Genomic DNA, 27,591 nt, shown 5'->3' with positions numbered 1-27,591 from the left:
AAATTTATAGACTCGTCACACAGGTTTTTTTGTTCCTTTTTTTTTTGATATAGCGTGTATCATATCAACAGAACACAAGCTGAGTTATGTTTTTGCTAAAAAACCGTGTGGCCCTTCAAGCAGTTTCTTAGAACGGTGTGTTATTTGGCAAAGAACGACAGGTCAACTTTGAGAGCTCCAGAGCAGTTCCAGATCAGGGAGCCTCAGGTGGATGAAAAGGAACAAGGAGATAACCAGAGTCCACTGGTAGCACCGCTCCACTCTCCCAGTTGGTGTTGATCAAGTGTCTGGTCTGTTGTCTCCTGACCCCTTCACTTTCTAGTAAAGAAAAACAGGGTCTTATTTAAATACTGTTTTGTGGATGGATGCCAATGCCATTTAAAAAGGTATTGAGTGGGTTGGGATTGAGGAAATGTGAAATTGCTTGTTGAAGGAACAGTGAACAGTTGATTGCTCAGGGTGTCTGTGTTTTAACAGTTTCATTGAGGTGAGATTGGCATAAGATAAATGGCACATATTTAAAGTGTGCAATTTCATATTTAAAATGTGCAATTTGATGAGATTTGACATACGAATTCATCTGAACTGTATTCTTCTCTCAGGGAACTTAGGAGGAAACTGTCACCACAATCAGGAATATTTCATCCTGCAAAGAATATTCATGCTCCCCTGAAACTCATCCTTCCTTCCATCTCTGTTGCAGACAACTTACATGCTTTCTGTCACAATGAATTAATTTGAATTTTATGTAAATCAAATTATACAATATATACCCCCCCCCCTTTTTTGGTCTTTTTTTCTCTCAACATAATAATTTAGATTCATCCATGTTGTGTATATTAATAGTTTGTTTCTTTTTATTGCTGAGTAGTGTTCTCTTGTCACGTGTGTTCTAAGTCACTTCACTTGTGTCCGACTCTCTGCGACCCTATGGACTGTAACTTGCCAGGCTCCTCTGTCCATGGGATTCTTCAGCCAAGAATACTGGAGTGGATTGCCATGCTCTTCTCCAGGGGATCTTCCTCACCCAGGGATCAAATCTTAATCTCTTACTTCTGCTGCACCACTACTGCTACCTAGGAAGCCCAGTATTCTCTAGCACGGGTGTACAATTTTGTTTTTCCACTGATGGAAATGTAAAATAAAGCTGCCATGAACATTCACATGCCAGTCTTTGTTTGGATGTATGCTTTCATTTCTCGTGGATAAAAATGTGTAGGAATGAAGTGGCTGGATTGTATTGTACACATATGTTTAAGCTTGTAAGCTGATAAACTGTTTTCTGAAGTGGCTGTACCATTTTGCATTCTCACTAGCAGTATTTGAGCAGTCCAGTTGCTCCACATCCTCAGCAATGGTTGCTATTGTCAGTCTTTCTAATTTTAGCTGTTCTAGTGTATATAGTATCTATTTGCGGTTCTAATTTGCATTTGACTAATGACTTTGAGCATTGAACGGTGAATGATGTTTCATGTGCTTATTTGCCATCTGTATATCCTCTTTGGTAAAGTATCTGTTCACATCGTTGGCCTGTTTTCTTACTGGTGACTTTCCTGTTGTTGAGTTATAAGAGTGTATTCTGGATATAAGTATTTCACTGGATAGATATTTTACATTTTCTACCACTTTATGGCTTGCCTTTTCATCCTCTTAAATGTCTTTTGAAGAGCAGCAGTTTTCCGTTTTGATGAAGTCCCCTGTATTGTTTGTTTTACAGCTCTTGCTTGTGTCCTGTTGAGAAATATTTGCCTAATCCAAAATATTTTCTTCTAGAGGTTTTAGTTTTAGATTCTACATTTAGATCTGTCATCCGTTTCATGTTAATTTTAGTTTATGATGTGAGATAAGGATTGAGCAAGGTTTTTTTTTCCTTATGCATATACTCCCTGAGTTGCCCTCATACTTCTGTTGAAATCAGTTGGCATATATGTATGTGTTTATTGATGATTCTCTATTCTGTTACATTCTTTGTTAGTCTGTTTTTACACCAATATCACTCTGTTGTGACTAGTGTAGCTTTATAATAAGTCTTGAAAACACAGTTCCAACTTTGTTCTTTTTCAAAAATATTTTTTTGCTCTTCTGAGTCCCTTATTTCTATAGACATTTTAGAATCTCTTTTCTACCAAAAAAAATTGTTTGCAAGGATTTGAGGTTGATTGGGGTTATGTTAAATCACTAAATCAATTTAGGCGAAAATTGACATTTTACCAGTATTGAGTCTTCCAGTCCATGAGCATGAATAAATAGTGTATTTTGTTAGGTCATCTTTAATTTCTCTCAGTAGTGTTTTAGAGCTTTCAATATATATCTTGTGTATCTCTGTCACATTGTCCCCATTTTAATATTCTTTTAATACTGTTAATGGTATTGATTTTCAAATTGTAGGTTGCTAATATCTAGAAACATAATTTTTCTGTATTTTTAACAATTTAATGAATTTATTCATTTTTGGCTGTGCTAGGTCATCGTTGCTACTTGGGCTTTTCTCTAGTTGCTGTGAGCAGAGGCTACTTTTTGTTGCAGTACGTGGGCTTCTCATTACAATGGCTTCTCTTTTTGTGGAGTACAGACTCTAGGGAACAGGGAGCTCAGTAATTGTGCTTCCGGACTCTGGAGCACAGCCTCAAAAGTTGGGACACATGGGCTTAGTTGCTCTGTGGCATGTGGGATCTTCTCAGACCAAGGATCGAACCCATGTCTCCCACATTGGCAGGCAGATTCTTTACCATTGGGCCCCCAAGGAAGCCTTAATTTTTTCTGTATTGATTTTACATCATGTAATATTACTATGCATACTTATTAGTGCTATAGTTTTTAATATATTTCTTATGATTTTCTATGAGTATAATGTCCTCTACAAATAAAGACAATCTTACTGTTCTTTTTCAAACTGTATGCCATTTCTCTTTCTTGCTTTATTGAACTGGCTGTTATTTTCTTGATAGTGTTTTATAGAACTGGTGAGAGCAGACATCCTTGCTTTGTTCATGATCTTAGGGAGAGAAAATTCAGTCTTTCACCATTAGGTATGCTGTTAGCTGTAGATATTTCATAAATGTTCTTTATTCTTCTGTTTCTAGTATGCTGAAAGCTTTTATCATGGATGAATGTAGATTTTGTTAACTATTTTGTCTATATTTATTGAAATTGTCATGTATTTTTTCTATTTTAGTCTGAAGATATGGTAAAATAAATTGATTTTTGATTGTTGAAGCAGCTTTGGATTCCTGAAGTGAAATCCACTTGGTCTTTGTATTTACCTTTTTATATATTGTTAGATTTTATTTGACAGATATTTTTGTGCATACATTCATGAAGGGGATAGGTAGATAGGGTGTTTTGCTTGTTTTCATTTCTTGCTTTTAGTGTCTTTGGTTTTGGAGTCAGTGTAATGTTGGCTTCATGGAATGAATTGGGAAGTGTCTTTCATCTTTTATTTTCTGAAAATGTTTTGTAGATTAGTATTATGTCTTCTTTAAATGATAGGTGGAATTAATAAGTGTTAAGTTGCTAAAAGAGTAGATCCTAAAAGTTCTCATCATAAGAAAAAAAAGTTTTTTTAAAAATCTTTCTTTCCTTTTCTATGGTTTTTTTTTTTTTTTTTTTTTTTGGCATTTAAGTAAGATGGTAGTTGGAGAAGGAAATGGCAACCCACACACAGTGTTCTTGCCTGGAGAATCCCATGGATGGAGAAGCCTGGTAGGCTGCAGTCCGTGGGGTCGCACAGAGTCGGACATGACTGAAGCGACTCAGCAGCAACAGCAGCAGCAAGATGGTAGTTGTTGGTTAAAATTATTGTAATAAATCATCTAATAATATAGGTCAAATCATTATATTCTATACCTTGAATTTATGCAATGCTATATGTCAATTATATATATTGCAATAAAACTGAAAGAAAAAGAATAACAGCTGAGTCTACAATTATTTTTGTGGAAATGACTTTAAAAATTCAGTTTCTTTAACAGCTATTGGGATTTTCAAGTTATCTGTTTATTTCCAAAAAAGTTATTGTAGCTTATATATTTATGGAATTCATCCATTTTATTGAAGTTTTCCTTGCCATCTATTTTTTGCCATCTGTTTTTTAAGCTATGTAGTGATGTCTCTTTTCTCATTCCTGATCTTGATAATTTATGTCTTCTCTCTGGTTTTTATCTCATCAATCTGGGTAGAGATTTACCAATTTCGTTGCTTTATGTTCCCACAGTGTAGTAGAGTTCTTTTTTTCTCCACACTTCTCCAGCATTTATAATATGTAGACCTTTTGATGATAGCCATTCTGATCATTGTGAGGTGATACCTCACTGTGGTTTAGAATTAGTGATGCTGAGCATCTTTTCATGAGCCTATTGGCCATCTGTATGTATTCTTTGGAGAAATATATATTTAGGTCTTGTGCACATTTTTGATTGAGTTGTTCGGTTTTCTGATACTGAGTTGTATGAGATTTTTATATATTTTGGATGTTAACCCCTTTTTGGTCACATCTTTTGCAAATATTTTCTCCCATTCCATAGGTTGTTTTTTCATTTCATTGATGACTTCTTTTGCTCAACAAAAGCTTTTGATTGTGATTAGGTTCCATTTGTCTGTTTTGCATTTATTTCTTTTGCCTTGGGAGACTAGTCTAAGAACATATTGCTATGATTTATGTCAGAGAATGTTTTGTCTATGTTCTCTTCTAGGAGTTTTATGGTGTCATGCCTTATATGTAAATCTTTAAACTATTTCGAGTTTGTTTTTTTAAATGTTATGAGAGAGTGTCCTAATTTCATTGCTTTACATGTAGCCATCCCGTTTTCCCAACACCACTTACTAAAGAGACTATCTTTTTTCCACTGTATATTCTTGCCTCCTTTGTCATACATTAATTGATCACAGGTGTGTGGGTTTATTTTTGCACTTTATATTCTGCTCCACTGATACATTATATATATATATATATATATTTGTGCCAATACTATGCTGTTTTGATTACTGTAATTAAAGCTACCATAAAACTATCAGCTTGTTTTTCATTTGTCTCATTTGTTCTTTGCCCTCATTTCTTCTTTTCCTGCCTTCTTTTAGCCTTAAGTTTTTTTGTTTTATGGCAGGATTAAGTATTTTTATGATTCTAATTATCTTTACTTATTGGCTTATCTGTTATATTTTTGTGGTTGCTCTAGGATTTATTGTGTATCCAAGTAATAATATATCACCTCACATATACTATAAGAATCTTAAACAGTATGCTTCTGTTTCTCCCTACGTACCCTTGTATACTGTTATCATACATTTTACTTCTACATTATTTGCTGTTCTAAGCCCTGTAATTTATTGTTATTTTTACTTTAAGCATTTAATTATCTTTTAAAAATGCTTTAAATTTGAGAAAAACGAACATTTGTGTTTACTCCCATATTTCCTGTTTTTGGTACTTTTTATGTTTCTGTGTACATTCAGATTTTCACCTGGTATCACTTTTCTTCTACCTAAACTTTCCTGTAGTGCTGTTCTGCTGGTGATGCATTTTATTTCACCTTTATTTTTGAAAGATATAGAATCGTACATTCAGTTCAGTTCAGTGGCTCAGTCGTGTCCGACTCTTTGCAACCCCATGGACTGCAGCATGCCAGTCTTCCCTGTCCATCACCTGCAGCTTGCTCAAACTCATGTCCATCGAGTTGGTGATGCCATCCAACCTTCTCATCCTCTGTTGTACCCTTCTCCTCTTGCCTTCAATCTTTCCCAGCATCAGGGTCTTTTCCAATGAGTCAGTTCTTTGCATCAAGTGGCCAAAGTACTGGCCAAAGTAATTCTACATTAGCAGGGTGGTTTTTCTCCTTCAGACTTTACAAATATAATATTACTCTTATCTAGCCTCTATTGAAATCCATTATTATTCATTATTCTTTTTTGTGTGTGTGCACTCCTGCTCTCAGTCATGTCTCACTCTTTGCGATCCTGTGGACTGTAGCTTGCCTGCCCACCAGGCTCCTCCGTCCGTGGAATTTTCCAGGCAAGAATGCTGGAGTGGGTTGCCATCTCCTGTGTCAGGGGATCTTCCAGACCCAAGGATTGAATCTGTATCTCTTGCATCTCCTACATTGGCAGGCAAATTCTTTACCACTAGCACCACCATATAGATTCAAGGGATTAGATCTGATAGAGTGCCTGAAAAACTATGGATGAAGGTTCAGGACATTGTACAGGAGACAGGGATCAAGACCATCCCCAAGAAAAAGAAATGCAAAAAAGGAAAATGGCTGTCTGAGGAGGCCTTACAAATAGCTGTGAAAAGAAGAAAAGTGAAAAGCAAAGGAGAAAAGGAAAGATATACCCATTTGAATACAGAGTTCCAAAGAATAGCACGAGAGATAAGAAAGGCTTCCTCAGTAATCAGTGCAAAGAAATAGAAGAAAACAATAGAATGGGAAAGACTAGAAATCTCTTCAAGAAAATGAGAGATACCAAGGGAACACTTCATGCAAAGATAGGCTCAATAAAGGACAAATTGTAGGGACCTAATAGAAGCGGAAGATATTAAGAAGAGGTGGCAAGATTACACGGAAGAACTATACAAAAAAGATCTTCGTGACCCAGATAATCATAATGGTATGATCGCTCACCTACAGCAAGACATCCTGGAATGCGAAGTCAAGTGAGCCTTAGGAAGCATCACTACGAACGAAGCTAGTGGAGGTGATGGAATTCCAGTTGAGCTATTTCAAATTGTGAAAGATAATGCTATTTCAGTCCTAAAAGATTGAATGTGAAAGTGTTGCATTCAATATGCCAGCAAATTTGGAAAGCTCAGTAGTGGCCACTGGACTGGAAAAGGTCCGTTTTCATTCCAATCCCAAAGAAAGGCAATGCCAAAGAATGCTCAAACTACTGCACAATTGCATTCATCTCACATGCTAGCAAAATAATGCTCAAAATTCTCCAAGCCAGACTCCAACAGTATGTGAACCATGAACTTCCAGATGTTCAGGATTTAGAAAAGGCAAAGGAACCAGAGATCAAATTGCCAACATTCATTGGATCATAGAAAAAGCAAGAGAATTCCAGAAAAACATCAGTTTATGCTTTATTGACTATGCCAAAGCCTCTGACTGTGTGGATCACAACAAACTGTGGAAAATTCTTAAAGAGATGGGAATACCAGACTATCTTACCTACCTCCTGATATCTGTATGCAGGTCAGGAAGCAACAGAGCTGGACATGGAACAACAGACTGGTTCCAAATTGGTGAAGGAGTACATCAAGGCTGTATATTGTCATCCTGCTTATTTAATTTATATGCAGAGAACATCATGAGAAACACTGGGCTGGAAGAAGCACAAGGTGGAATCAAGATTGCCGGGAGAAATCTCAATAACCTCAGATATGCAGATGACACCACCCTTATGGCAAAAATTGAGGAAGAACTAAAGAGCCTTTTGATAAAAGTGAAAGAGAAGTGTGAAAATGTTGGCTTAAAGCTCATCATTCAGAAAACTAAGATCATGGCATCTGGTCCCATCACTTCATGGCAAATAGATGGGGAAACAGTGGAAACAGTGGCTGACTTTACTTTCTTGGGCTCCAAAATCACAGCAGGTGGTGACTGCAGCCATGAAATTAAAAAACGCTTACTCCTTGGAAGGAAAGTTATGACCAACCTAGACAGCATATTCAAAAGCAGAGACATTACTTTGCCAACAAGGTTTGTCTAGTCAAGGCTATGGTTTTTCCCACAGTCCTGTATGGATGTGAGAGTTGGACTCTAAAGAAAGCTGATTGCTGAAGAATTGATGCTTTTGAACTGTGGTGTTGGAGAAGACTCTTGAGAGTCCCTTGGACTGCAAAGAGATCCAAACAGTTCATCCTAAAGGAAATCAGTCCTGGATATTCATTGGAAGGACTGATGTTGAAGCTGAAACTCCAGTACTTTGGCCACCTGATGTGAAGAACTGACTCATTTGAAAAGCCCTTGATGCTGGGAAAGATTGAAGGTGAGAGGAGAAGGGAACGACAGGATGAGATGGTTGGATGGCATCACCAACTCAATGGACATGAGTTTGAGTAAACTCTGGGAGTTGGTGATGGACAGGGAGGCCTGGCATGCTGCAGTCCATGGGGTTGCAAAGAGATGGACACGACTGAGCGACTGAACTGACTGACTGACTGACTGACTGACTTCCATCTGGGAAGGCCATTCTTTGGTGTATACTATATCCTTTTTTTTCTTTTTAATGTTTTCCTCTTAACCAGTGGTTTTCAATAATTTGGTTTTGTTTTATCTTGGTATGGTTTTCTTCATGTTTTTTTCTACTCGAGGATTTGTTTAGCTTCTGAATCGGAATTTATAGTTTTTATTTATTTATTTATTTATTTTTGTGTTAGAACTGAGAATGCATCTATATTTTCAGTTTCCAAACTAATCACATTCAAAATGGTGCTGATCTTTTCGCCAATGAAAGCACCCAAATTCCCCATTTTTATCAGTATTTTCAGTGACTAATATACTTCTTTCCAGTATTTGAAAATTTAATTTAATTTATTTGGGCCAGTAATTATTTGTTCAACTCATTCTGTGAGCCTGGCACTTTGCTCCTCACTTGTGATCATCACAAAATAGACTCTATTCTCTTAACAGAAACATTGATTATCTTGAGTTGTATTTTAATAACCTTTAAGTTTGACCTGGATTTTTTTTTTTTTGGATTTTTTTTAAATTTTATTTTATTTTTAAACTTTACATAATTGTATTAGTTCTGCCAAATATCAAAATGAATCCGCCACAGGTATAAATGTGTTCCCCATCCTGAACCCTCCTCCCTCCTCCCTCCCCATACCATCCCTCTGGGTCGTCCCAGTGCACTAGCCCCAAGCATCCAGTATCGTGTATCGAACCTGGACTGGCATCTCGTTTCTTACATGATATTTTACATGTTTCAATGTCATTCTCCCAAATCTTCCCACCCTCTCCCTCTCCCACAGAGTCCATAAGACTGTTCTATACGTCAGTGTCTCTTTTGCTGTCTCGTACACCGGGTTATTGTTACCATCTTTCTAAATTCCATATATATGCGTTAGTATACTGTATTTATGTTTTTCCTTCTGGCTTACTTCACTCTGTATAATAGGCTCCAGTTTCATCCACCTCATTAGAACTGATTCAAATGTATTCTTTTTAATGGGTGAGTAATACTCCATTGTATATATGTAGAAAATGGAAAAAATGTAACCATTATTCCTCAAATAAATTTTCTCTCTTTACTTTTATTCTCTCCATCTGAAACTCCAGTTACACTTATGTTAGGGCACTTCTGTTTGCCACAGCTTGTTGTTGGTCTGTTTGTTTCCTTTATTTCAGTAATTTTACTCTCTGCATTTCATTCTGGAGAATTTTTATTGCTGTGCCTTCGCATTTTCTGAACTTTTCTTCTACACTATCTTGCCTATTATTGATCCCATTCAGTGTATTTTTCATCTCTAGAAATTTGATTTGGTCTTCTTTATATATTTTCTTTTTATCATTCTCATACATGACTGTATCTTCTTGAACATATTGAATATATGTTCAAGACTCAGATATATTCAGACTCAGATAAATAAATCCTCAGGCTGCTAACATGATAACACCCTTGACTACTCAATTTCTTGTCCATGTCATTTCTGGGTCTGTTTCTCTGGACGATTTTTTTGTCTTATTGTCAGTCATATTTTTTGCTTCATCCTGGGTCTGGAAATTTTTATTGGATGCTGGACATTGTGATTTTTATGTTGTTGGGTGTTGGCCTTTTTAATTCCTTAGAATAGTTTTGTGCTTTGTAGTAAACTTAGGATGCAGCTAACTGGGGAACAATTTGATCTTCTGAGAAGTAGCTGATCTGTTCACATCTTCGTATTGGCCTTTGTTAAGGGAGCTCATAACAGCCTTTATTCTAGGGCTCAGTTGTCCCCACTACTCAGGCAGTACCCTTCTGAGGACTGTACTGCTGCCCATCTTCAGAAGGTTTTCCATTCTGGCTGGTGGGAACAGGAACTGTTCATGGTTCTGTGTGAACCCGGCTTACTGTGCCCTCTAATCCGAGGTTTAGGTAGTTTGTTCACATGCATGTGCCAGACAGTAGTACTCAGCTACAGACTTGGGGTAATCTGCATCTCTAGACTTCTCTCTCTGTAGCCCTCTCCTGGTTAATACCCTGTCCCTGAATTCTAGGTGACTTGGTTTTCCTAACTCTCAACTCTTTTCCCTCAACTCAGAGAGATCACTGGGCTGCTCCTGGTCAGTTCCTCCTGCACTGTGGGCTGTAAGTTCTCTCCAATCAGTAAACTAGGGCAACTGGAAGCCTCACCTCTCTTATTTCTCTTCTGGGGATTGCTGTCCTGTGCTGACTGTTATCTAGTGTCTGAAAAACATTGCCTCGTGTATTTTGTCCAATTCTTAGCTGTTCTAAGCTGAGAAGAAAAAATCTAGTCCCTTATACCTCATCATGGCCACAATTCAGATAACACTTTAAACAGTGAGAAAAATGGAATGTGGATTTAAAGAGTTGTTTCAGATATATATATACATATACATGACTTTCTCTGAGATTATGATTATGGCAGAAAGTGAAGGAACTAACAAGCTTGTTGATGAAAGTGAAAGAGGAGAGTGAAAAAGTTGGCTTAAAGCTCAACATTCAGAAAACGGAGATCATGGCATTTGGTCCCATCACTTCATGGCAAATAGATAGGGAAACAGTGGAAACAGTGTCAGACTTTATTTTGGGGGGGCTCCAAAATCACTGCAGATGGTGATTGCAGCCATGAAATTAAAAGACACTTACTCCTTGGAAGGAAAGTTATGACCAACCTAGACAGCATATTAAAAAGCAGAGACATTACTTTGCCAGCAAAGGTCCGTCTAGTCAAGGCTATGGTTTTTCCCGTAGTCCTGTATGGATATGAGAGTTGGACTGTGAAGAAAGCTGAGCACCGAAGAATTGATGCTTTCGAACTGTAGTGTTGGAGAAGACTCTTGAGAGTCCCTTGGACTGCAAGGAGATCCAACCAGTCCATTCTAAAGGAGATCAGCCCTGGGTGTTCTTTAGAAGGACTGATGCTAAAGCTGAAACTCCAGTACTTTGGCCACCTCATGCGAAAAGTTGACTCATTGGAAAAGACCCTGATGCTGGGAGGGATTGGGAGCAGGAGGAGAAGAGGATGACAGAGGATGAGATGGCTGAATGGCATCACTGACTCGATGGACATGAGTTTGGGTGAACTCCAGGAGTTGGTGATGGACAGGGAAGCCTGGCATGCTGTGATTCATGGGGTCTCAAAGAGTCAGACACAACTGAGCGACTGAACTGAACTGATGATCTAAAGGTTTAAGTCATTGATTTTGGAGATAGATTGATGAAAGAGTGATATTAAATCACTAACACTTCAGTCTCTGATTCTGAATTCAGACTTTATCTGTTAACTATCCTGTACCATGTGGTTGCACTTCAACTCCCTGTGTGTAAAGGACAGTTTATCATCCGTTATCAGAGGAGTCTGAAACATGAGATTTGAAAAGGTTTGACCCTATCTAAGACTAGAAGACTTAAGACTACCTAAGACTGCGATTCATGGGTCGCAAGGAGTCGGACACGACTGAGCGACTGAACGGAACTGAAGACTAGAAGAAAGTCCTCTTCTAATTTCAAGCCCTTTGACCTAGAAAACTGAAAATAATTTGTCTCTCTTTCAATCAACAGAGGAAATACATTTGATGACTTTTGATTCTCATCCTTTCCTGAAGATAGCAGATTTCAAAAAGCCCTGATTATCAGTGTTCCAGTAATAAGCGTAATTTTAGTGGACTTCAAAATTAGGGCAGTATATATAATAATTCTTCTCTGTAAGGTCTACTGATGACTTGAAGAAAATTGCTAATTAAATTGTCAATGGCATCTATTTATCAGTGGGTCCAAATTAAGCCAGAAAGTCATTTTGAAGTTTGTTTTCACTATGGATTCTTCCATATAGTCAATTACAAATATCTTTAAGTGATAAAATCTCTATTCCTTTTGATACTTGATTTATGAAATAGGCAAGCACATAAATAAATGACATTGAAAGTAAAAGTCTCAGCAGTCCTATACCTTGGGGAAAACAACTCCTGATTCTTTAAGATTTTTTTCCTTCATGTTTCAAAAAAATTTTTATTTATTTTAAATTGGAGGATAATTGCTTTACAATATTTTGTTGATCTTTCCACACTAATTTAAAAGTCCATATGTAACCTTATTGAATTCCAGTGATTTTTAGATCTATTTATATACTTTCCAGCTTGGTCCTGATTATTTTTGCTATTCCTGTTTTGGTATCACATTATTTAAATTTCAGCATTGTATTTCATTTTACCATCTAATAAGCAGGCCCTTTTTCACTGAATTTCTTTTTCACAATTTTTTTTTACATATTATCAATCACTTATTTTATTAAGAGAATTTTAGATTATAGTATCCAATTCCAGGCATAAAAATTTCATTGACTTGGTTGGACTTAAGTTAATAAATGAGGAATTAGTTTGGAGAATTTTTCTTCATTTAAATTTTGTACTTTTTTTGTCAAGTTTATTCTCAGGAATTTTATTTTTTTATTGTTGCTTTCATAAATGGTACCTTTTCCCTCCTTCATTATACTTTCTAATTAGCTAGTGTGGGAAAATTGTTATCTTGTAACTGGAAAATGTATTAAAATTCCCAATTAGTTCTCAGTAGTACTAAGGTAGATAGTCATAAGCTAAAATAATGATAATTGTCTCTACTCCAGTATTTTAATTGTGTCTTTCTTTTTTGTCTTACTGCCTTTCAGCTACAGTGTTTAAAACAATAATATCAGTTTTCACAGACCTCCAGTCTTAGTCATTTTTGTCTCCATTGGTTTATCATTAAGATAGAATTTCTATTCTCTTATAATAAATGCTTTATATCAAATTAAATATCTATTTAAAATTACCAAATGGTCATCATAATGAATTTTGATATCTACCAAATGTTCTGTATTATCTATCCAAAGAATTATGTCATTTTTCCTAATGTTGAATCATCCTTGTAGTCTTAGAGTAAATGCATCTTGACCATGATATAATATTCTTTTGTTAGACTGCTGGATTTGACTTGATAGTGCTTTATTTCAGATTTTCATTTGTATTCATAGATGAACTGGACCTACAGTTTTATTATGAATGTTATTTTTCTCATCTTTGGTATCAGTGTTCAATTTCATTCATTCTCTCAATAAATTTGTATTGAATTTCTATTATGTGTCTGGTATGCTGTTAGGTACTGGGGATTAGGTATTGAACAAGATGATAATATCTCTGCTGTCTTGGAGCTTGTAGTCTGTTAAGAAATAGGGTTAAGAAAGCAAGGTATTAAAGCACAGTGTTATAAATGCTATAGTAAGGATAAGGGGAAAATAGGAGGAGCTTCTACCCCATATTTGGGAAAATGGGAAGACACTTTCTAGAGAAAGTAGCATTTAAACTGACATTTAAGTAAGAATGTCCATTCTAAAGAGTAGTGGAGTGGAGAGGAGAGTATCCTTGAGCGATGGAGGGGCCTGTGGGAAGACCTGAAGGTGAGGAAGAACATGGTGCTTCTGAAAAAAAGGAAAAATGTTCAGCAGGATTTGAGCAAAAGTGGAGGAAGAGGAGAGCTGAGACATAAAGCTAGAATGCTTCCTGGAGATCAGAACTGACAGAAGCTTGTAGAATATATTCAGAACTTAAGATTCTTGTCCCAAGATTAAAGAGTTTTTGAAGGATTTTAAGTGGAGAAGTGGTATGATCAGTTCAGTTCAGTCACTCAGTCGTGTCCAACTCTTTGTGACCCCATGAACCGCAGCACACCAGGCCTCCCTGTCCATCACCAACTCCCGGAGTCCACCCAAACCCATGTCCATTGAGTCAGTGATGTCATCCAACCATCTCATCCTCTGTCGTCCCCTTCTCCTCCTGCCCCCAATCCCTCCCAGCATCAGAGTCTTTTGCAATGAGTCAACTCTTCGCATGAGGTGGCCAAAGTACTGGAGTTCCAGCTTTAGCATCATTCCTTCCAAAGAACACCCAGGGCTGATCTCCTTCAGAATGGACTGGTTGGATCTCCTTGCAGTCCAAGGGACTCTCAAGAGTCTTCTCCAACACCACAGTTCAAAAGCATCAATTCTTCGGTGCTCAGCTTTCTTTATAGTCCAACTCTCACCTCCATATGTGACCACTGGAAAAACCATAGCCTTGACTAGACGGACCTTTGTTGACAAAGTAATGTCTCTGCTTTTGAATATGCTGTCTAGGTTGGTCATAACTTTCCTTCCAAGAAGTAAGCGTATTTTAATCAGATTTATTGATTGGTGAAAAGTCTCAGCTGTTAGAGAGGATACCAGTTGGAAAGCTGCTGTGGTGTTCCTGGGAAGGGATGATGGTAATGAAAACTAGGGTTTTAACTGTATGCTAGAGAATTAGGAAGCTCCTCTGTTCCAAGAAGAGTTAGTGATTTTGACTGTACTTGTGGTGTTTAATGTGTATTTCTTTCATGGTTGTTAAATTATTTGTTATTCTGCCTCTTTTTTTTAATAAACTTTGGTAATGTATATTTTTCTTAAAAATTGTCCATTTTGTGTATATTTGCATCATTTTAAGTATAAAGCTTACATGCAGTTCTCTTATTTTTAATCTCTTCCATTTCTATGTTTCACCCTCATCAAGAGGCTATTTAGTTCCTCTTCACTTTCTGCCATTACAGTGATATCATCTGCATATCTGAAGTTGTTGATATTTCTCTCAGCAGTCTTGATTCTAGCTTGTGATTCAGCTAACCTGATATTTCCCATGATGTACTCTGCATAAAAGTTAAATAAGCAGAGTGACAATATACAGCCTTGTCATATTCCTTTCCCAATGTTGAACCAGTCAGTTGTTCCATGTAAGGTTCTAATTGTTGCTTCTTGACCCTCATATAGGATTCTCAGGAGACTGGTAAGTGGTCTGATATTCTCATCTCTTTAAGAATTTTCCACAGTTTGTTGTGATCCACACAGTCAAAGGCTTTAGCATAGTCAATGAAGCAGAAGTAGGTGTTTTTCTGGAATTCCCTTGCTTTCTCTGTGACCCAATGAGTGATGGCAATTTGATCTCTGGTTCCTCTGCCTTTGCTAAACCCAGCTTGTACATCTGGAATTTCTCAGTTCACGTTCTGCTGAGGCCTAACTTAAAGGATTTTGAGCATAACCGTACTAGCAAGCGAAATGAGCACAGTTGTATGGTAGTCTGAACATTCTTTGGTGTTGCCCTTTGGGATTATAATGAAACTGACCTTTTCCAGTCCTGTGGCCACTGCTAAGTTTTCCGAATTTGCTGACCTATTGAGTGTAGCACTTTCACAGCATCATCTTTTAAGATTTGAAATAGCTCAACTGGAATTCCATCACCTCCACTAGCTTTGTTTATAGTAATGCTTCTTAAGGTCTACTTGACTTCACACTCCAGGATGTCTGGATCTAAGTGAGTGACCACGGCATCGTCGTTATCCGGGTCATTGAAATCTTTCTTGTATAGTGTGTATTCTTGCCACCTCTTCTTAATAGCTTCTGCTTCTGTTAGGTTCTTACTGTTTCTGCCCTTTACTGTGCCCAACCTTGCATGAAATGTCCCCTTGATCGCTCTAGTTTTCTTGAAGAGATCTCTAGTTTTTCCCATTCTATTGTTTTCCTGTACTTCTTTACATTGTTCATGGAATAAGGCCTTCTTATCCCTCCTTGCTATTCTCTGGAACTCTGCGTTCAGTTGTATATATCTTTCCTTTTCTCCTTTGCTTTTCACTTCTCTTATTTCCTCAACTATTTGTAAAGCCTCCTCAGACAACCACTGTGCCTTCTTGCATTTCTTTTTCTTTGGGATGATTTTGGTTGCCACCTCCTATACAATGTTATGAACCTCTGTCCATAGTTCTTCAGACGCTCTGTTTATCAGATCTAATCCCTTGACTCTGTCACTTCCACTGTATAATCATAAGGGATTTGATTTAGGTCAAACATGAATGGCCCAGTGGTTTTTCCCTAGTTTCTTCATTTTAAGCCTGAATTTTACAGTAAGGAGTTGATGAGCTGAGCCACAGTCAGCTCCACGTCTAGTTTTTGCTGACGATATAGAACTTCTCCATCTTCGGCTGAAAAGAATATGATCAGTCTGATTTCGGTGTTGACCATTTGGTGATGTCCGTGTGTAGAGTTGTCTGTTGTGTTGGAAAAAGGGTGTTTGCTGTGACAAGTGTGTTCTCTTGACAAAACTGTGCTAACCCTAGGCAACTAATCCACCTTCTGTCTCTATTATAGATTTGCCTATTCTGGACATTTTATATAAATGAGATCATGTAATATGAGGGCTTTTGTCACTGAGTCCTTTTAGCATATTTTCAAAGTTCATCTGTGTTGTAATATGTGTCAATAATTCATTCCTTTTTTATTCTCAAATAATATTCCACTGTGGATATTTCACATTTTATTTATCCGTTCACCAGTTGATAAGCACTTGTTTGTTTCCTTTGGGCTATTATAATGGTAGTGCTATGAACATTCATGTGCAAGTTGTTGTGTATCTATATGCCTTCATTTTGAGCATATGCTGGGAGTGGAGTTGCTGGATAATATGGTAACCCTGTGTTTAAGCTTTTGAAAAACTAACCGACGTTTTCCGAAGTGGTTACACCATTTTACACTCCCATTGGCAATGTTTACAGGTTGTAATTTCTCCACCAACTCTTGTTTCCTGACTTTTTGATTAACTACTATGTACTTAATTGCCTCCTTTTCCCTGCCATTTGTGTATTGGCCCCTAAGCCCCCACAGTGACTGCGTTAACGATACAGCTTTTAAAGGGGTAATTAAGGTTAAATGAGGTCTTAAGGGTGTGATCCTAATCCAACAGCATTCATGTCCTTATAAGAAGAGAAAGAGATACCAGGATACCGCGAACAAACGCAGAGAAAAGGCTATGTAAGGACACAGGGAGTTGGCCGTTTGCAATCCAGAGGAGACCTCAGGAGAACCTAAACCTGCTGAGGCCTTGATCTTGGACTTTAGCTTTCACAGCTATGAGAAAATAGATTTCTGTTGCTTAAACTCTGCAGTCTGTGGTATGTGAAGGCAGCCCTAGCAAACTAATACAACGTTCTAATTGGTGTAAAGTGTTATCTCATTGTACTTTTGGTTTTCATTTCCCTAATGGCTAATGATACTGAGCATCTTTTATATTTGTTTTTATCCATTGCATTTTTAATATCTTCTATTTATTATGATTTTATGTTTTCCTTTAATTTTCTTTATCTTTTGCTGAGTTAACTTTAATAAGTTAAAATTTTTATTTCAATTGTAATAACATTTATCCTTGGATTTTTATAAATGAATTTAAACACATATTTTCTATCCGTAAGAATGAAGTATGAGACCCATAGCAATCTTTTTCTTCTCTTCTCCAATTCTATGACTGCCAGCTCTCCTTCCCAGTCCCCTGCCACCACAAATGTATTTTCTGTCATCTTAAAACTGATTAGAGTCACATAGAGATAAAGTATATTGCTGGACTGCACTGCAGATTCAGTACAAAGTTCTTGCCTTTCAAAAAGAAAGATACAGTTCTTAAACTTCTTGAATTCTATAGCTTGAGATTGGTAACTCTTTTAAATAGAAAAAAAAAAGATTCCTTTATGAGCTTCGCCTTTTAAAGTTTCTTTTAAATGTTCTGTATTTATTTGTAAATTTTATACTTGGAAATGTAACTAACCCCTGAAAAGTATGTGGGATAATGTTTCAGCAAAACAAAATGTAGAGTTTTTTAGGGAGAAAGACATTACATAAATCCAGAACCAGTAAAGAAAATCAAAAAGTGTGATTTCTTTTCAAAATATAGTGAAATTGGCTCAGTAGAACTTTGTCCAGTAAAAACTGGTTTTCAGAGTGAGTTTGAATTTTTATGGTTACACATCATTCCTTCAAATGGGCTATGTATGGAATCCTGTCTCAAGCCTATTGGTCTCTTTGAGAGTGCATTAATGTACTTACATGCATTCTTGCTGTCAAAATCATGTAAACCTCTTGCCTTTTGCTTTAGTATAAATGCTTTTCTAGTTTAAATAAGGTTTTAAAGACTTCTGCCTTTTATTTTAAAGCTCAGGCTCTCAGCATTGATGGAAGGACTAAACAATATCTCAGCACACAACTATTATAGCTCAGCTAGTCAACAGTCCTTAATCAAGCCTCAGTTTTAAAGCACTGTTCTAAATACTGTGGAAACTTACAGAGAAGTCCCTCATGAACCCAAATTCTAAGAACGTATATCAAAAAATAGAGAAAAATCAAAGCAGTGCTTGAAAGCACAACTTAGTGGTTAAATTTGCAAGCTCCAAGTCAGTCTTATGTCCGTGTTTGTTAGTGCTGGTGTTGGATAACTCACTAAGCTTCAGTTTGAACATATGTAAAATAATGAGGATATAATAGTACCTACCTTATAGACTGGGAAAGTTTAAATAGGATAAAACATGTAAATGTGCTCAATATAGTAGGTGACACATAGTAAGCATTCACTAAATGTAAGCAATTGTTTTTAACGATTTTTAAATTATTAAATATTACATATATCCAGAAAGGGAGCAAATCATACATATATACATTTAACAAATCATAATAGAATGAGCTCCAAAGGAATCACCACGCCAGTGGTGAGAAATGGAACATTGCCAACATATAGAAACTGACTCTGCATCTTCCCCATCACAGCTTATTCCCTCCCTGCCTCTACTCTTTTGACATGTGTTACAATCATTTTCTTATGTTTTACTGCCTAAGCAATATAGGTTAGTTTTGTCTACTTTGGACTATTAATAATGGCTGTGTTTTGCTCTTTCTTTTAACACTGTCCGTGAGAATCATCCTTGTTGATGAGTGTTGCTCTAATTCATTTCTTTTCATTGCTGTATGGTATTGTACTATATAAGTATATAAATAACTTATTGATCTATTTTATTATGGATATTTAAGTTATTTTCAGTTTTCGTGTTTTAAAAACAGTGCCATCATTAACACTGTGGTGTTCATATTCAAGAAATTATCTAGCAATGCAGTTGCTGAGTCGTATAGGATATGTATATTCAGTTTTCTGAAATCAAACAGTTTTCTCAAATTGTTCTTCCAGTTTTCACTGTCATTAGCTCTGAATGAGGGTTCCTGTTATTTCATATTCTCACAAATACCTGGTATTGGTCAGACTTTTAATGTGTACACTCTGTTGATAAATTATTAGAACTCATTTAAAAAAAAAATCTCAAACTTAAAGGAAACTTGCAGGTACAGTACAAATAACCATTTTTTCTTGAAGCATTTGAGAATAATTTGCCAACATGATACCCTAATGTCCCAGAATATTTTGGTTTATGTCTTCTACAAAGAAGGATATTCTTTTATGCATCCATAATATAGCCAATAAAATCAGGAAACTTACTCAATTACATTATGACCATACACTCTACAAACCCCATAACCAGTTTCACTAATTGTCAGATGCATGTCCTTTAGACTTCCCTGGTGGTTCAGACAGTAAAGAATCTTCCTGGAATGTGGGAGACCTGGGTCTGATCCTGGATGGAGAAGATCCCCTGGAGAAGGAAATGGCAACCCACTCCAGTTTTCTTGCCTGGAATATCTCATGGACAGAGGAGCCTGGTGGACTACAATGCATGGGGTCCCAAAGAGGCAACATGACTGAGCAACTAATGCTGTCCTTTATGGTGAAAGGACCCATATTAGAACACGTACTGTATATAGTTGGTATATTCCTCTGGTCTCTAGTCTGGGAACCATTCCTCAGTCTCTCCTTGACTCTTATGGCCTTGATACTTGTGCAAATAACAGGCAAATCTCTATTGTTGACTCTCTCTCAGTTTATGATTCTCCATTATTTTCTCATGATTAGATTCTATTAGGTGTCTTTCCAGGAGCATCACAGTAGATGGTCTGCTGTGTTCTTCTCATTGCATCCTATCCAGTGACAGATTATTTTGATTTGTCTTATTACTACTGCTGCTGCTGAACACTTGATTAAGGTGGTGACTGCTGAAGTTCTACATCATACAATTAATCTTTTCGTCTTGTAATAAATAAGAAATTTTTGGCAAGTGAGAATCACTGCAAGCTGGCTTCTATCTTTTTCACAGGTCACTCTCTTTTCCTACTTCTTTACTTTCTGGCATAGTCTCCCCAGCCTAGGCCACCCTTCCATGGGAATGTCCTCCTTGCCTGTAGGTAACCCCTCCCAGATTTATTGCTTGCTCAGATCTCCATTCTTGAGTTTCATCCCTATCTGTCCAGTTGTCTATCTGGCATTTCTAGTTGGGTATCTAACGGGCATCTTAAATTTTATTTTAAGTTTAGAACGCAATTCTTGACTTCCATAAGACATAAACCAAATGGCTTCCTCCCCTAGGCATCTCCATCTCATTCAGTTGCGTTGCCATCTTCTTCCTTCCTCAGGCTGAGAAACATAGATCTCAACCTTTGGGCTTTGCTATTTTCCCCATCATACGCAGCTTCAGGCTGTCAGCAAATTTTGTACATTTACCTCCTACATATGCGTCTTGTCCTCCCTCTTGTTTCCAGTCCCTCTGGGCTCACTCTGTCCTTCCTCTTGGATGTTTACAGCAGCCTCTCTATTGGTTTCTCCACTCTCACTCTTGCATCACTTAAGTCCTTTCCCACACACCTTTTATCAGTGCAAATCAGACCAGGTCACTTCTTTGCTTAAAACCCTGCAATGTCTTCTCATTCTTTCAGAATAAAAGCCAGACTCGTGAGGCTCTGCAGGCTCTGGCTTCTGCTTTGTTTTTCAGCTCTATCTCATGTTCCTCTTTTTCCTGCTGAAATGTGGACAACAAGGGAAACACCCCCTTCTTTCAATTTCTTAAACCTCAAAAGCTCTTTTCTACCTTAAGGCCTCACCTGAACACATGTCTTTGTGCCCTTCACATAGCTACACTTTTCTTAGCCTTCAGGTCTCACCTTAATTGTCCCCTCCTGAGATGGGTCTTCCTGGGTTATCACAAAGTTCATCTCGCCCCGCACGTCACTACACTATTAAAACACCCTCTTTTCTTCGTAGCACGTTATATGATCTGAACGTATTTTCTTCTTTTTTTTCTGAAGAGGTTTTTTTTTCTTTTTTTTAATATGGACCATTTTAAAAGTCTTTATTGAATTTGTTAGAGTATTGTTTCTGTTTTATGTTTTGGTTTTTCGACCACGAAGTGTGTAGGATCTTAGCTCCCTGCCTAGGGATCAAATCCACACCCCTTGTATTGGGAGGTGAAGTCCTAGCCATTGGACCTCCAAGGAGGTCTCCATTGCTTCTTTACTTGCTTGTTGTCTTCTTTACCCCATTAGATTGCAGGCTTAGGAGAATAGTAGCTTGTGCCCAAGAGCAGCATTGTGTTAGATGAAAGTAACAGTGGTTCAGTACTCAAGGCCACCAGAAATGAATGCAGTGCGATTGCCTAAAAGAGGAAATGCATCCTTTTTGAGGTATGGAGAAGAAGATTAAGTGCTACTGTTAATATAAGAGAATAAAATGATTTTTAGAAGCTTAATTTTTCCAAAACTACAAATGGCCAAGAAGGGAAAATCAGTGAGAATCTATGAATAGACCATGATGAAATCTGCATCAGGGAGTTCTCTTACCTTTAAAACCAAAAACCCACGTTGGTCTCCAAGGCCACAGAGCTTATTTGAGAGGCCTTTGAAAGCCAGTCTACCAACTGCCATTGTGTGACTCATAGCTCCCAAGAAAGATGTCCTGTGGTATATGTAAAATAGTAAACCAAACTCAGCAGAGATGCTTATCAGTATCCATAACGTTTGGTCAGGGGACATAGTTACTAGGTAAAGGGACAACAAGCCATGGGAGAGAACAGGAACCCAGTTACGCACTTTCTTGAGATTTTTGTAACAATTAGACCCATTCAGATCTGTTGTAAAGAGTTTTTACATATTGATTTTTTTAGAATTTTTACATATTTTAGAATTTTTACATATTGATTTTTTAAAGTTTTTCAAAGCTAATTTTTTTTTTTTTAGTTAAAATAGAAATTTAATCCAATAATAATGATGACTGTTTTAGTCGGCAATTCTTTGGTAACAAATAGCCCCAAATTTCAGTGGTCTTCAAGAACAGAGGGTTATTTCTTGCACACATTATGTGTCTTTGGCAGATGGGCATTGAATCTACTCCTGGTACCCGTGTCTTTTCATCCTGTGGTCCAGGCTGAAGGAGCAGCCTCTCTCTGGGATGTGATGTGCTTCTGGCAGAAGGAGAAGAGCCAGTGGAAATGTGCATTGCCTATTAAAAGTTCTGATCAGGCATTATCTGTGTTGTATCTACTAACAGGCTTGTGGCCAAGGCAAGCCACATGGACAAGACCTTCGTCAGTGGGTTGGGGATAAAAATCCTCTTAAAGGATCCTATGAACGACATGGAACCAATGGAGATAACAGGGCACATCCTGTGAATACCTGAGGAACCAGGGAACTGAGTATTTGGAAACAGTAGTGCAATATACCATGTTGGCAAACATTTACTGAAGCTATTTGCCAGTTACTTATCTATATTAACTCGTTAGTCCCTATAATTACCCTATCAGATAGCTTTTATTAATTACTTCTGTTTTACAGATATGGAAATTGAGGCCCAGGTCCACATAGCTGGCAGGTATGAGCCAGGCTTCAAACCTGGGCATCTAGTTTTTAAGGCATCCTTATTCTAGGAAATTTGAGAATGAGCACAAGTTGTATTGAAACATTTGGTGTGTTCTTTTTGAGAACAGTGCTGCATAATAATTAATGTTACATTATACTGGTAGTTATTCTCCTAAGTAGAGTATATTTCCAAGGAACTATAAGGTTTCCCCCATGGCTTAGTGGGTAAAGAATCTGCCTGCAATGCAGGAGACACAGGAGACGTGGGTTCAATCCCTGAGTCGGGAAGATCCCCTGGAGAAGGAAATGGCAACCCACTTCAATATTCTTGCCTGGAAAATTCCATGGACAGAGGAGCCTGGTGGGCTACAGAGTCGGCTAAAGAGTCAGACATGACTGAGTGACTAAACACATAAACAAAATTTAAAAGGATGTTAACTGTGATAACTAGATGGACCAGTCCGTTGATCTCTAAGGACCTGAGAATTCTCTCCATTCCAAGTTGCCTTTCATATCAGCATTCTGATTTGTGAACCTGTAGAAATAAATATATTTGGCTTATATATTTATTGAGTTCTTACTATTTGCCTAGCAAACCAAAGTATGACATTAAAATTCTACTGGTTTGCTTAAAGGCACAGCTCAACATCTCTTCCCTTGGGAAGCTTTCCTTGGCATTTCAAGCTAAGTTTGCCACTCCTGCCTCTGATGTGCATTAGAAAGAGCCCAGGAGACCTGGTGTTGCCATTTAGCAACCGTGTGACCTGGGGGCAGGCTCTGTCTTCTCTGAGTAAAGAGGATCAGGATATACATCTCACAGAACGGTCATGAAGCTTCAGTAATGTTTCATTTGAAAGTACTTTGTGACCATTAAAGTTTTCTGCAAAGATGTAAGGATATGATTAATCTTTATAACATTCTTCCTGACTTCTTCCCTGACCTTTCTGTCCTACTCTGTTCTGTTGGTTCACCCAACAGATATTTCCTGGACCCTGCTGTTAGGGACAGTCACTGCAGTGCTTAGGGACATGGACTCTGGGACCGACTGGTGGTTTAGTCACTAAGTTGTGTCCAACTCTTGCGATCCCATGGACTGTAGCCTGTCATGTTCCTCCTCCAGGCGAAAATACTGAAGTGGGTTGCCATTTCCTTCTCCAGGGGATCTTTCTAACCCAGGAATCAAACCCGGGTCTCCTGCATTGCAAGCAGATGCTTTACCAACTGAGCTATGAGGGGACCCGACTACTTGAGTTTAAATCCCTGCTCTACTGTGCATTCACTGTATCATCTTCATATTTAACCTTGAGTTCAGTTCAATTCAGTTTAGTCACTCAGTCGTGTCCGACCCTTTGTGACCCCATGAATCGCAGCACGCTAGGCCTCCCTGTCCATCACCAACTCCCGGAGTTGACTCAAACTCACGTCTATCGAGTCGGTGATGCCATCCAGCCATCTCATCCTCTGTCGTCCCCTTCTCCTCCTGCCCTCAATCCTTCCCAGCATCAGAGTCTTTTCCAATGAGTCAGCTTTTCACATGAGGTGGCCAAAGTATTGGAGTTTCAGCTTTAGCATCATTCCTTCCAGAGAACACCCAGGACTGATCTCCTTTAGCATTTAACCTTACCCTGCCTTAATTTTCTAATCTGTAAAATGGAAGTAGTAATAATATCTTTATCTCTTGGCTTATTGTGGGGAACTTTGCCTGATGTGTATCGTTATCTGCTGGAATATATACTCTCCATGGGACTTTGCTGGCAGTCCAGTGGTTAAAACTCTACTTTCCAATGCAGGGGCTCAGGTTTGATCCCTAGTTGGGGAACTAGGATTTCACATGACACAGAGTGTGGCCAAATATTTTTTTTAAATGTATGCTCTTTTAAAGGAAATGAACCTTGAATATTCATTGGAAGGACTGATGCTGAATCTGAAGTTCCAGTACTTTCGCTACCTTAGGTGAAGAGCTGACTCACTGGAAAAGACCCTGATGCTGGGGATAATTGAGGAGTAGGGGGCGACAGAGGATGAGGTGGTTGGATGGCATCACTGACTCAATGGACATGAGTTTGAGCAAACTCAGGGAGATAATGATGGACAGAGAAGCCCGGTGTGTGTGTAGTTCATGGGGTCCCAAAGAGTCAGACACGACTTAGCTATTGAACAACAACAATGCTCTCCATGTGGGTTTCCCTTGTGGCTCAGACGGTAAAAAAAATCTGCCTGCAGTGCAGGAGATCTGGGTTCAGTCCCTGGGTCAGGAAGATCCCCTGGAGAAGGGAATGACTACCCACTCCAGTTTTCTTGCCTGGAGGATTCCATGGACAAAGAAGCCCTGTGGGCTGTAGTCCATGAGGTCACAAAGAGTCAGACATGACTGAGCGACTGAGCACACGCACACACACACACACACACACACACTCTCCATAAGGGCAGTGATTTCATAGCCATGATTGAGTGCCAAGAATAGTGCCTAGAAACAATAAGTTCTTAATAAATATTTGTTGAATGAATGAGTGAATATTATAAGCCTTGTGGAGAAAAAAATAAAAGACAATGTGAAATCATATGTAGTAAGTGCTTTTTAAAAATCGTTGCTCTTATTTTAATCTTTGAATATTTGGAGATTGAATTTTAGCTGATTAGTAAATACACTTATTGGCATATAATGATTAGTCATCACTATTATTGAATCAAAACATCCTATTTAAAAAATTAATTCTATGAGATTCCTGTAGGAAAATAGTATGTTAATGTTTTTAAAATAAACTATCAACACTGTATCCTTTAACCTTAAATTAAGCTACAAGTTCTCTGATTCTTTCATTACACTTTTGCTAGATGTCTATTTGCATTGCCTTGAAATTATGTGGGTTTTGTTTTTAATGCTTTCAGTGTAGCATGGTAAATACTGTTCTACGTATCATCCTTTCCAAGTTGCCATGAAGAGTTATAAGCAAAACTTGTGTAGAATAAGTTCTCTGACCAAAAAAAAAAAAAATTTTTGGAAATCAGAATTTACCAAACCATGAGTTCTTCAAGAATTGAGAATGTGTCTTACTGTACCTTTGAATCCACACAATTAGCTTGATTTTCAGCATCTTGGAGAAGCTTAAGAAATGAATGGACAAATGAATGGATGGACAAGTGTCTATTCTCTGAAGGATTGATATGAAGAAATATCATCCATCCACTTTTTTTTGAACTCCTGAGTCTTGTCATTCATTCTGCTAGCGAATAACACTGCCGAGCAAAATCACCTTAGTCACTTAAAGAATTCCCTTCACAGAATTGAGTTTTAATGTTTTGGGCTGTGTTTATTTTTAATCAAAGGATGATACAAGGAAGTAAATAAATTGGTTACTCCATTTATTACAGAACTTTTGAGGGCAGTGTCTGTTGTCTCAATTCACTCTCCACCCACCCACCCCCAACAAACCTCCCCAAAGAGGATTCCATTTGAGAATTTACCTTTAAAATTTCATGCTAGGAAAATTTTGCTTTCCTGAAGTGTTGTCTGCCTCCTTCTTTCTGCTTGTGAAAATGATGTGACTAATTGTGCCTCTTGTTTCAGTTTGACTCCCTGGAGCCCCAGAGTCAAACTTAGAGTATAATTATAGCACTTATATTTGTATCTTTCATTTCAGAGATCTGGAATTTTTGCTCTCACTTATGTTCTCCCTGTTTGGATTTTAAAATGTCTATTAATATTTTACTGTTACTTGGTTACACATGTACTTGCTGAAAGCCACCCCAAATCCCTATGGAATGAGGTAAATTATAAATAAATACACACACATGCATTCTTACCATCCCAAAGCAATTATGTATACAAAGGCCTCTAAATTGGATTGCTGACACCTAGTACCAAGAATCTCGTTTCCACAGATCAAGTAGAACTCCCATATGTTCTTTCTCTGTGTTGTCTCCGTGGTTCCTACAGTATAAATAAGTTCTTCGAAAGGTATGGATCAGGCGTAGCTTTCTGAGAAGGCGGCCTACTTTGGGGTTCTTTGAGTTTGCTAAAGTAGTGCTTTTGCCTGAAAGTCTCTTGGCCCATCCTATAAATAAATGAAAATTTTTTGTAACTTCCTCAAAGGAAAGACCAAAGATCATCCAGTAAGTTCTTGCCTTCTTTGGTAAAAGTAGACCATGTTTGTGCTCTGTCTGTTATTCTCAAAAAAAGGACATTTTGAGGAGTTGTAATCATTTCATGGATGGAGGTTGCTGACATTGTACAGGAGAAAGGGATCAAGACCATCCCCAAGAAAAAGCAATGCAAGAGGGCAAAATGGCTGTCTGAGGAGGCCTTACAAATAGCTGTGAAAAGAAGAGAAGTAAAAGCAAAGGAGAAAAGGAAAGATATACCCATTTGAATGCAGAGTTCCAAAGAATAGCAAGGAGACATAAGAAAGACTCCTTAGTGATCAATGCAAAGAAATAGAGGAAAACAGTAGAATGGGAAAGACTAGAGATCTCTTCAAGAAAATTAGAGATACCAAGGGAACATTTCATGCAAAGACGGGCTCAATAAAGGACAGAAATGGTATGGACCTAAAAGAAACAGAAGATATTAAGAAGAGGTGGCAAGAACACACAGAAGAACTGTACAAAAAAGATCTTCACAACCCAGATAATCACGATGGTGTAATCACTGACACTCACCTAGAGCCAGACATCCTGGAATGTGAGTCAAATGGGCCTTAGGAAGCATCACTACAAACAAAGCTAGTGGAGGTGATGGAATTCCAGGTGAGCTATTTCAAATCCTGAAGATGATGCTGTGAAAGTGCTGCACTCAATATGCCAGCAAATTTGGAAAACTCAGCAGTGGCCACAGGACTGGA

General features: G+C 37.8%; 1 protein-coding gene across 8 annotated transcripts in view; it reads left to right on the top strand.

Moving 5' to 3' along the window:
• The window catches only part of CRACD (capping protein inhibiting regulator of actin dynamics), a 279,409-nt gene that overhangs the window by 93,645 nt on the left and 158,173 nt on the right, over window positions 1–27,591 (top strand). The gene's annotated exons all lie outside the window — the stretch shown is intronic.

Source organism: Bos grunniens, chromosome 6, assembly GCF_055505025.1.
Source record: "Bos grunniens cultivar Pamir isolate PY7600 chromosome 6, Bosgru_T2T1.0, whole genome shotgun sequence".
Lineage (NCBI taxonomy): Eukaryota > Metazoa > Chordata > Mammalia > Artiodactyla > Bovidae > Bos > Bos grunniens.
Note: the sequence above shows the minus strand (reverse complement) of the source record. Positions and strands in the feature narration are given on the sequence as shown.